At 40.2% G+C, this 11,096-nt stretch overlaps 1 long non-coding RNA gene across 1 annotated transcript; it reads right to left on the bottom strand.

The window, feature by feature from the left end:
* Positions 1 to 2,260: 2,260 nt before the first annotated feature.
* Positions 2,261 to 2,847, bottom strand: LOC130533990 (uncharacterized). The gene is made up of 2 exons (XR_008952763.1): positions 2,709 to 2,847; positions 2,261 to 2,469 (listed from the first exon to the last, which is right to left on the bottom strand). It is a non-coding gene; the product is annotated as an uncharacterized LOC130533990 (long non-coding RNA).
* Positions 2,848 to 11,096: the final 8,249 nt, after the last annotated feature.

The raw sequence follows: 11,096 nt of genomic DNA, 5'->3' as shown, positions 1-11,096 counted from the left end.
TTCGGCCTGGGTTTCCATCTTAGCATGCTAGCTAGCAGGTAGCCGACCGCACAGGCACATGAACACTCATAAGAGACTCTACCCAAAACTAACAATCAAAGAGGAACGCTTCTGCTCTCGCAGGTTAGTCTACACTTGCACAATTCCGGGTTCTTAAGTGAACTTAAATAAGTATAGTTTTCAGCTTTCACAATGTTAATATTTCATTTCGGGAGAGCAACTAGCGAAGTTTTATTTTAATTTTTTTAAATAATAAATTGTGTCTACCATTGTGTTTTGTGCACTGGCTTCCAGCTGGTGCTGCGACCGTCGCGCGACAGTTTAACCTCCGTTACCATAACGGACAGTGACGTCACAGACGTAGCTTCTCAGGTAACTCGGTCACTTTTTTCAGTTCAATATTAAAGCCATATGGCTTTTATACAAAATGGTACTATTATCTCGGTATGTATTAAAAAATGAATAAGCGATTATGGGTTAAAGGTTCTTTCACAGACTGACTACAGAAACACGTGAGTATTCACTTCTTATCTCTACCCGAGAAATATCACTTAATAAAACAATGGTGTACTAAGCGCATAGAGTAAAAAACAAGACAGATGTGTGCCATGTTCAGTTTTTCTTTTGCTACTTGTGTGTTTGGTACATTTTCTAAGTATCTCCTAACTGTTTGTTTCTTCTAATATGTTCCCTTTTATATGTGTAAAATATAGGTTTATACAGTTGAAATCAAGCTAATATGAAATTCATTTCAGGTGCATGAAAATCTTCGACTGCAGTTCATTAATAGGTATGTAGTACTCTTATATACAGTACAGAATATGCTGTGATACCAGATTTCACATACAGTGCATGCTGTGTAAATGTTTGTGGTCCATGTGGTTGTTGAAAAGCATATTTACAGATTGTCAGTTATGTTCAAAACCTGCAGTTCCAACCTGAATGAATTGAAAGTTGAAAAATGAAAATGTAGAAATACTGAGTGAATATTTCTCATAGATATACAATAAGCTTTCATGACATGACTCTTGGTGAGTTTTGTCATGCTGACACCAATTGTCATTTTTAGAAATAATGTAACATTGATGAGCATTCTTTATATGCCAGACAAAAACCATGTAAAAAAAATTGTACATCAACACCAAAAAGTAAAATCCCATAGGCCAACCTGTTATGTGTAATAGTACATAATTCAATTAGACCTGTCAGATCAGTGTCGGAAAAAATGTTAAAGGGACCTTACACTGTGTTGTAGCCGATAATCTCGGTGCACATTCGATCAGCGGACTAGTTGAAAGTTTCACAGGGCCGTACATCTGTAGATTTTGTCTTGGACATTCTTCACAGTACCAGACACATGAAGTGTTGACTGGAGCATTTCCACCTCGGACAAAGAAGGACCACAGTTCACATGTGCAAACTGTAAAGGAAAATCTTATTTTAACACATTGCTTTGGAGTAAAGCGTTCATGTCCGTTGACAGATAAACTAAATCATTTTCACTTTGTTTCTGGGTACCCTCCAGATGTACTCCATGACCTTTTTGAAGGAATAGTCCCAAGGGAACTAGCATTGTGTTTGAGGATTTTCTCCAAGAAGTACTTTAATTGGACTGTACTCAACGAGGTAATCACACATTTTCCCTATAAGGCAGGGGTGGGGAACCCCCGGCCTCCGGGCCGTATACGGCCTACGAGACCATTTCTACCGGCCCGCAACGCAATAAGATTTTTATATTTTATATGTGCACTTATACAGTGGGACCGTTCGCTAAACTCCGCGAGCTGCGAGTAGCAGCGGTAGCGTATTTTAGCCTTTCGTATCCTGAAATTTCTTTCGTAACAAGAGGAAATATTTTCCCGTTTTCTGAGATAAAACGGACGGTTATGTTATGTCCGAGTCAAGGTCAGGGTCAGTGAACACAGCATGTGATGTACGTAGTGGGCTGGACTGATTGACACGGACGAAAAATGCATAGCGAAACACGCTAAACTCGACGAGTTGAAAGGACAGATGAGTTTGGATAAAATTAACGCTCTTCGTCGGAGTTTGGAGGCTCAACAAGCAGCTTTCACACGACCATGTACCGACAGAGAGAATATTACGCGTGCAAGTTTTGTGGTGAGTGAATTAATAGCCACGAAGCTGAAACCTCACGCCAAAGGAGAGTTCGTGAAGGAGTGCCTCGTAGCCGCCGCTGAGGCGCTCGCGCCGGACAAAGTAAAATTGTTTCAAAGCGTGAATTTTTTTTCGTGAATAACTATTGAACTAAGACATATATTGTTATGATTCCAGTGGCTAACGGTATGTTTTTATGGTCAAGGAATCTACATATGTAGTCAAAGTATATGTGGGACTAATATTTATGGTGGAAATCACAATATGCCAGGAATTGTTGCGCTTGGCGGAGGTCTGCGCTCTCCGAGTGCTTTCTAGTTGTTGTTATTATTATTGTCTTTATCTTTCTTTCTTTTCATTTATTTTCTTGATTATCTTGTTGTATTGCAGTTTTTTTGAGTAGAGGCCTCGAACAGGCCCTTACGGGTCTCTTGCCTCAACTCTGCACCTCTTTTTTCATTGTTTTGTATGATCATGAAAACATATTTTACTTGTTTGTCATTTTATTCTATTTTTTTTGGTGATTTTATATGCATGTGTGTTAAATAAATAATTCAAATTCAAATGCAGCAATCATGAGACTTAGTAACACACTGGTTATAGACTTTTTTTTGTCTTTTTTTTTTTTGCATCCCTAGGTATGTGTTCATAATAGTATGGCCCTCGGAGGACTTTCTAAAAATTGAAATGGCCCTCAATATGAAAAAGGTTCCCCACCCCTGCTATAAGGGATCGGACAGAGCCAATAGCCCTCAAGAAATCCTTCAAAACTACAGTAGTCGCAAAACTATAGGTGGAAATGCCCATGAAAATTGGGCCTTGATACGGTTGTTGCCACTTATTGTTGGTTCGCGGGTACCTGAGGGTGATCCTGCTTGGCAAGTTCTTATGACATTAAAAGACATAGTTGAACTGGTGGTTGCCCCAATTACTTCTGGTAACACACTACAGTTTCTTCAATACATTATCCACTGTATATTTGGTCATATCTGTGAGCTCCTGTATGTGATGCTACAGAAACTTTGTCTATTCACATTCTTGTCAGGCTTGCAGAGATGGAAGCAAAGCTCAGGGTAATCGTTGATGACCGAATTGAGAAGTTGGTCCTTCCATCAGGAATCCCACCTACAGTGGAAGAGCTGCAGATTGTTGTGACAGAGATCTTTGGAATTTCTTACGACTTCAGTCTTCAGTATTTGGACTCTGAATTTGGAGATTACTTTACTCTTCATGAAAGTGACAAAATTAAACACAAAGACACCATAAAGGTTGTTCATACTAATCCAGTTATTCTTAACTTGGTTCCAGGTGATGAAAGTTTGGATAGTTCCTTTGGTCACCAGTCAACTGATGTGAGTCTGCATCTTATGCAGAGTCAGTTGGATCAAATGCAGAGTTATCTGCTGGAACGTCTTCTTCACAAGACACCATTATATTGCCGAGGAGACGTACCACAGAAAGACGTCAGCCATGGCCAAAGCACTTTCCCATCCCACAGTTTGCATAAGAAACTGAGATGTACCTTGAAAGAGCCACCAAAGACTACAAGAAGAATGGGATACTTCTGACTGCTTCAAAGGTCAAAGCAGACATACTTGAGAAACTGGCTGAAACTATATATACATACACAGCCTATCCATCAAGTGCACAGATTAGTGATGTTGCTGAGGCACTTGTGAACAACCTTTCTCAGGTTACTATGGCTGGCAACAAAGCATCAAATACAAAATGGCAAATTATCGAACCAAACTCAGAGGCTACGGTGTTCCTGAAGTGATGTGTAATTCACTGAAACGCAAGAGCCATGTGGACCAAAAGTCTGCCAAGAATGTAAAAAAGCCTCAAAAGGCAGAGGTTAACTACCTCCCTCCTTACCCAGCAGGAGAGAATGAAGAAACTCAAGAACAGGAAAGGATTCAGTTGCTTACTGAAGTAAGGAAAAGGGCCAACAACAAATTGATAAAAGACCAAAACATTTGTGCACAGAAGACATGAGATCATCAACCTTTCACCCAGTGTAGAGGACATCAAAGCCAGATGGCCTGCTCTGTTTGAGACACCTCACGTGAGTCTCCTTCAACTCACACATTAAATTAGTCTCTAGAAGTGCCTTTTTTCACCTGAGGAACATCTCAAAGATCAGGAAGCTACTGACGCGGCCTGATGCTGAAATGTTAATTCATGCTTTTGTTACTTCCAGGCTGGACTATTGTAATTCTTTATTATCAGGGTGTCCAAACAACTCTTTAAGAAGCCTCCAGTTGATCCAAAATGCTGCAGCCAGAGTTCTGACAGGTATTGACAAAAGAGATCACATAACTCCTGTAATGGCGTCGCTTCATTGGCTGCCCGTTAAATGTAGAATAATTTTTAAAACCCTTCTGACCTACAAGGTCCTCAGAGGCCTAGCTCCATCCTACCTGGAGGAGCTAGTGATACCCTACCAGCCCAATAGGCCGCTCCGCTCTCAGAATGCTGGTCTACTTGTGGTTCCCAGAGTTTCTAGGAGTAGAATGGGGGGCCGAGCATTTAGCTACCAGGCCCCCCTGCTATGGAACCAGCTCCCTGTCCAGGTACGGGAGGCTGACTCCATTGCTAGTTTTAAGATCAGACTTAAAACCTACCTCTTTGAAAAAGCTGCTTGTTGTTAATTTTGTAGTTCCAGTTACTATCATAGATAGAAAAATTATCATACTTAGGGGGTCGTCTAATCATTAGGTCACATTCTAGTTATGCTGTTATAGGCCAAGGCTGCCGGGGTCCAGAAACATGATCACCTGACAGGCCTCTGTCACCCCACTGGGTCATGGTTTCCTCTCCTCTCCTCTCCTTTCCTCCTCCTCATCAAGCAGACTAGTTATGATGATTCCTGTGTAGTTTTTCTGCTTCTCCCCCCCCTCCCCTCTCTGTTTATTTACAGGTATCACCGCCTTTCGGAGCTGCATGATGACCCGTTGTATAGTGTATTTTTGTGTGTGTTTCTCTCCTCTCCTCTCCCTCTCCCTCTCCCTCTCCCTCTCCTCTTCCCCCTCCTTCTCCCTCTCCTCTCCTCTCCTCTCCTCTCCTCTCCTCTCCTTCTCCTCTCCTTCTCCTCTTCTCTCCTCTCCTTCTCCCTCTCCTCTCTCTCTACCCAGCTGGCCATCAGCAGGAGGGTCCCCCTACATGAGCCTGGTCCTGCTCAAGGTTTCTTCCTGTTAAAAGGGAGTTTTTCCATGCCACTGTTGCTTGTCTGGGGTTAGGCCCTGGGATTCTGGAAAGCGCCTTGAAACAATTTTGATTGTATAAGACGCTATATAAATAAAGATTAATTGACAAGTGTATTCTAATTAGAAATCTTTCTATTGTGGAGGCCTGCGCTGTGGTTTTGAATATTTACTAGTTCTTGGATACTGTTAACTGCCACCAAATCATATTTTTCAAGATCCAACTCCAGAGTTCTTTAATTTTTGTTTCAAAATTAAAAATTATATAATGGTAGCCAAAACATTGTATTAACATGATGTGCTGTCAGATGGACAGTAAACACAAAGGTTAAAAAAAAAGGTATATCAACATGACCTACAAGGTGGCAGTGATTAAGCCGTTGCTTAAAAAACCATCACTGGATCCCGATGTCTTAGCTAATTATAGGCCAATATCCAACCTTCCTTTTATCTCTAAAGTTCTAGAGAAGGTGGTGGTGACTCAGTTACTGGAGCACCTGCAGAGGAACAGCCTGTTTGAGATGTTTCAGTCAGGCTTTAGAGCTCACCACAGCACAGAAACAGCACTTCTTAAAGTCACTAATGATCTTCTCATAGCTTCCGATCATGGACTGGTCTCTATGCTGGTTCTGCTGGACCTTAGTGCTGCTTTTGATACAGTTGATCACAGCATCCTGTTACAGAGACTGGAGCATGTGATTGGGATTAAAGGGACAGCACTAGACTGGTTTAGATCATACTTATCTGATAGATACCAGTTTGCCCATGTCCATGGCGTTCCCTCCTCATACAGTAGGGTTAGCCATGGAGTTCCTCAAGGTTCTGTACTCGGACCAATCCTCTTCACATTGTACATGCTTCCCTTAGGGAACATTATTCAGCAGCATGGGATAAATTTTCATTGTTATGCTGATGACACTCAGCTCTATTTATCCATGAAACCCGAGGAGACAGAGAAGTTAGTGAAGCTCCAGACCTGTCTTAAAGACATAAAGTCCTGGATGTCTTCAAATTTCCTCCTCCTTAACCCAGGAAAAACTGAGGTCATGGTGTTTGGTCCTGAACCTCTCAGGGATAGATTAGATCACATGATCACTCTAGATGGTATCTCATTAACATCTAGTCTCTCTGTGAGGAATCTAGGAGTAACTTTTGATCAAAACCTCTCCTTCAACTCACACATTAAATTAGTCTCTAGAAGTGCCTTTTTTCACTTGAGGAACATCTCAAAGATCAGGAAGCTACTGACCCACCATGATGCTGAAAAGTTAGTCCATGCATTTGTTACTTCCAGGCTGGACTACTGTAACTCCTTATTATCAGGGTGTCCAAACAACTCTTTAAGAAGCCTCCAGTTGATCCAAAATGCTGCAGCCAGAGTTCTGACAGGTATTGACAAAAGAGATCACATTACTCCTGTACTGGCGTCGCTTCACTGGCTGCCCGTTAAATTTAGAATAATTTTTAAAACCCTTCTTTTGACCTACAAGGTCCTCAGAGGCCTAGCTCCATCCTACCTGGAGGAGCTAGTGATACCTTATCAGCCCAATAGACCGCTCCGCTCTCAGAATGCTGGTCTACTTGTGGTTCCCAGAGTTTCCAGGAATAGAATGGGGGGCCGAGCATTTAGCTACCAGGCCCCCCTGCTATGGAACCAGCTCCCTGTCCGGGTACGGGAGGCTGACTCCATCGCTACTTTTAAGATTAGACTCAAAACCTACCTCTTTGAAAAAGCTTATTGTTACTAATTCAGTAGTTCCAGTTACTATCATAGACAGACAAATTATCATACCTAGGGGGTCGTCTAATCGTTAGGTCACATCTCAGTTATGCTGTTATAGGCCAAGGCTGCCGGGGTCCGGAAACATGATCACCTGACAGGCCTCTGTCACTCTACTGGGTCATGGTTTCCTCTCCTTTCCTCTCCTTTCCTCTCGTCATCAAGCAGACTAGTTATGCTGATTCTTGTGTAGTTTTTCTGCTTCTCTCCGCCCCCCCCCCTCTCTATTTATTTACAGGTATCACTGCCATCGGAGCTGCATAATGACCGCCGGCCCCGCTGAAGTGATTGTGCATCATATTTTTTGTGTGTGTTTCTGTGCTCTGTGCCTCTCCCTCTCCTCTCCTCTCCTCTCCTCTCCTCTCCTCTCCTCTCCTCTCCTTCTCCTCTCCTTCTCCTCTCCTCTCCCCCTCCTTCTCCTTTTCCTCTCCCTCCTCTTCTTTCCTCTCCTCTTTCCCCTCCTCTACCTCCCCTTCACTCTACTTCTCCTCTCCGCTCCTACCTATCCTATCCTCTACCTGTCCTCCCTCTTCTCCTCTCTCTTTACCCAGCCGGCCATCAGCAGGAGGGTCCCCCTACATGAGCCTGGTCCTGCTCAAGGTTTCTTCCTGTTAAAGGGGAGTTTTTCCTTGCCACTGTTGCTTGTCTGGGGTCAGGCCCTGGGATTCTGGAAAGCGCCTTGAAACAATTTTGATTGTATAAGACGCTATATAAATAAAGATTGATTGATTGATTGATGATGATCAGGATTGGGTTGCTTCCTTCTTTTAAAGATGTTAAGGGTAAAACTATGTACACTTGTAAAATCTAAAGTTTTAGGGCTGTTTTCATCAATTGCCTTTCAGATCCAGGATGAATTTTACAGGATCACAATGGTGCACCTTGAGTCAAAGTTCATGTCCAAGCTGGATGAGTACACTTCTGGGCTCATGAAACTTTTCCACTCCAAGGGTGGAACCATGGGATTGAAGTTGCAGGCTATCCTACTCAAGGTATCCTTCAATGATTATTATGTTTGTTAATGCTTTATTTTAGTTATTCACATTTGTAATGTTCAGGTTTTATTGAAATTGTTGAATTATGATCCCTCCAGTGTATTTTCTGTTACCAGTAACTTTGAACATCTGACCTGTTTAGCACCAGCTATTACTCCTCTCCCTGTGGTTTCTGCTAAAAGGAGTAGGTCAACATTTTAGATATTTTTTATTAGCATTCCGAGAGTTAGACTTTCAGAATGAAAATAAAACTCTTATATAAAGCTGCATAACTACCAGCAGCATAACTAACTAAGTAGCATCACTAACTGGAAATGGGGGTAATCGGCTTGTCTAGCTCTATCTGAAGAAATCAAAATTATCCTACCAGCGCATACAAAGCTCATAGATTGGCATGCTATAGCTTGTTTGCATAATCTGTACAAAAAGCAAAAATATGTGGTGGTTTTATGGAGATTCACGTGCTTTGTACAGTTCCTTTCCTGGGACCAATGACAGTCAGTAGAGACACAACTACTGTAGTTCCCTGGAAACCTCAATATTGACACAAAGTGTCAATTAAATTAAATGAATGAAATTGTTAGGAGACAGTTATATAATATAATCCACCTAGTGTTGAAATTTGTTTTGGGCCAGTGAATGATTTTTACATTATGAAGTTGCATATTTATTTTTGTCATTTCAGGCTCCAACCAATCCTAGCATCAGCATGACCCGAGATGTTGTCATTCGGTGTTTGATGGTGTATCTTGGGGAATCTACGGATCAGCTCTTAAAAGAGTATAATGTAAGTTAAAGTACATGTGAAAAGATCGATATACACTTAGAAAGTATTCGGTGAAAGTATTCAAACAGGATTATATGTGTAGTATGTGTAACATAATTTCTCCTTTACCTATACAGTCTGAGATAAACTGTGTTTTTGTTATTTTAGGATGCTGATGAAGACACTGTTACAGGACCTTGCCATGCAGAAGATGAAAATCTGCAGCATCAGGACCGATACATCAGATGACGTCGGTATTGGGATAGAGGGCATAAAAGTTCTGACTGCTCTGGGTACCTTCCCAAGAGCTTGCTCCATGTTTGTTGGACTGAATTATGCAGTGAACCTTGCCTATCCCAATGAGCTTAGGTATACGTTTGAAGTCTTCCAGAAAGTCCTTCTCAAGCTGGATTGTTCAAAGTTGTCCCCAAAAGTGAACAGCCTCAAGAATAAGCTACTAGCTTAAGGAAATGCACCTTTGCAGAATGAATGAGACTTGTTAAGTGACTGTCAGAACAGTCACATGGTTGCTTTATAGGCATTGTTAAATACATAGGTTTCAGTGCTGCAGGTGGAGCTTATATACTTTATATATAAGGACTTTATATTGTTACAGGCAGCTGTTCTTGTACCATGTGATTACACTGTCCAATGTTCCAGGTTTTTCACTGAGGAATTTATAATTGCACAAATGAATAATGTGATCGCTCATGTGACTTTAATTTTAGCAAGTAGTGAAGATGTAAAAAATGGTTATAGACACAGTTTTGAAATAAATGTTTACCTGCTGTTTTATGCTTGGTGATCTGTTAACCAACTGGGTTACTCTGTAGTAGCAAGACTGCACAATATTGAGTGGATAATACGTAAAGAAAATATGGCAACAAAGTGACATGCAGTATTATTGAATGGATTTTAAGTCCTGTGATTGCAACTCTAAGTTGAATTTAAACAATTTATTTAGTTATAGATGTATAACAATAACGGTGTAAATGTGTTGAGTTTAGAAACAATTTGCTGAAATATAAGTAGATATAATTTATTTTATTGAGTGGATCTCAATTATTTCTGTCCAGATATTTAATACTTTTCTTTCAATTTTGCTGAGATAACTGATGAATATAAGTCAGGTTCACCCAAATAATCAGTAAATGTTAATCATCTTTCCCCAGATATTTAGTAAATCTTAATCACTTTTATTCAGATAATTAGTAAACATAAATCAATTTTCCTTGTGAAAGTGATTTGTATTTGCTTAATATTTCCTGGGTGTATAACTCATCTTTTTGGCTACTATTAATAAATCCAACACATTTTAACTATTGCATTCATTAACCTGCACTTGTTTTTTTTAGTTTAAATGTAGATAATTTATTCAATACTTTTTACTAAAAGTTGCAGTTATTAAAATCTACTCAATTATATTACGTGTCACTTTGTTGCCATAATTTTTTTAAGTAATCATTGGTTATTTTTAGAGTGCACAGAAGTTTGAATTAATTTACTCTTTCAATATTAACCTCATCAAATTGAATCTCTATGTATGGGTTACATCTGCAGTTCCCAAAATGTATTGTCCTGGATTTATTCAGATTTAATGATAATTTGCTTCTATTAAACCATCCTGTGTGAGTCCCCTTTAGTAAAAACTGAAAATACCTATTAAAACCAAAAATATTTGTTTCATCTGCGAATAAAATCAGCTTCAATATTTTTTGACACATTCCACAGATCATTGATATATATAACAAAAATGGGCTCCAACATTGAACATTTTGGTTTTCTCTTAACAGATTATAAATGTTCTCATTTATTTAATAAAGCTGCAAATGCTTTGGTACATCCAAGTGAATTATTATGTAAAATTCTAAACCTGACATTAGTTTATGCATAAGTCTTTAAATACTAAATGGCTGAACAAGTTTTAAGGTGCATCTTATGAACCATCAAGTGGCAAATATATATTGTATATAGATGGAGCACAACACAATGTTACACAATGTGACAATGGAAAGATAAGGAATTGGGCGGGTTCAACTGCCGGTTAGAAGAGGAGTGAGGCTGCCTGATGGAAGAGTTGGAAGGTAAAACAAAGGAAGAGGAAGAAGAGGCCAATACTATTTGCATGCTCCTGATGAAATAAGAGCCACACTTGTAGACCATGTTCTCAATCACACCTTGCGATGGCTGATGATAGTCAAAGAGTGCAGCCAAGAACAACGGTGTCCTCCGTA

This window comes from Takifugu flavidus, chromosome 11, assembly GCF_003711565.1.
Source record: "Takifugu flavidus isolate HTHZ2018 chromosome 11, ASM371156v2, whole genome shotgun sequence".
Classification (NCBI taxonomy): Eukaryota; Metazoa; Chordata; class Actinopteri; order Tetraodontiformes; family Tetraodontidae; genus Takifugu; species Takifugu flavidus.
Note: the sequence above shows the minus strand (reverse complement) of the source record. Positions and strands in the feature narration are given on the sequence as shown.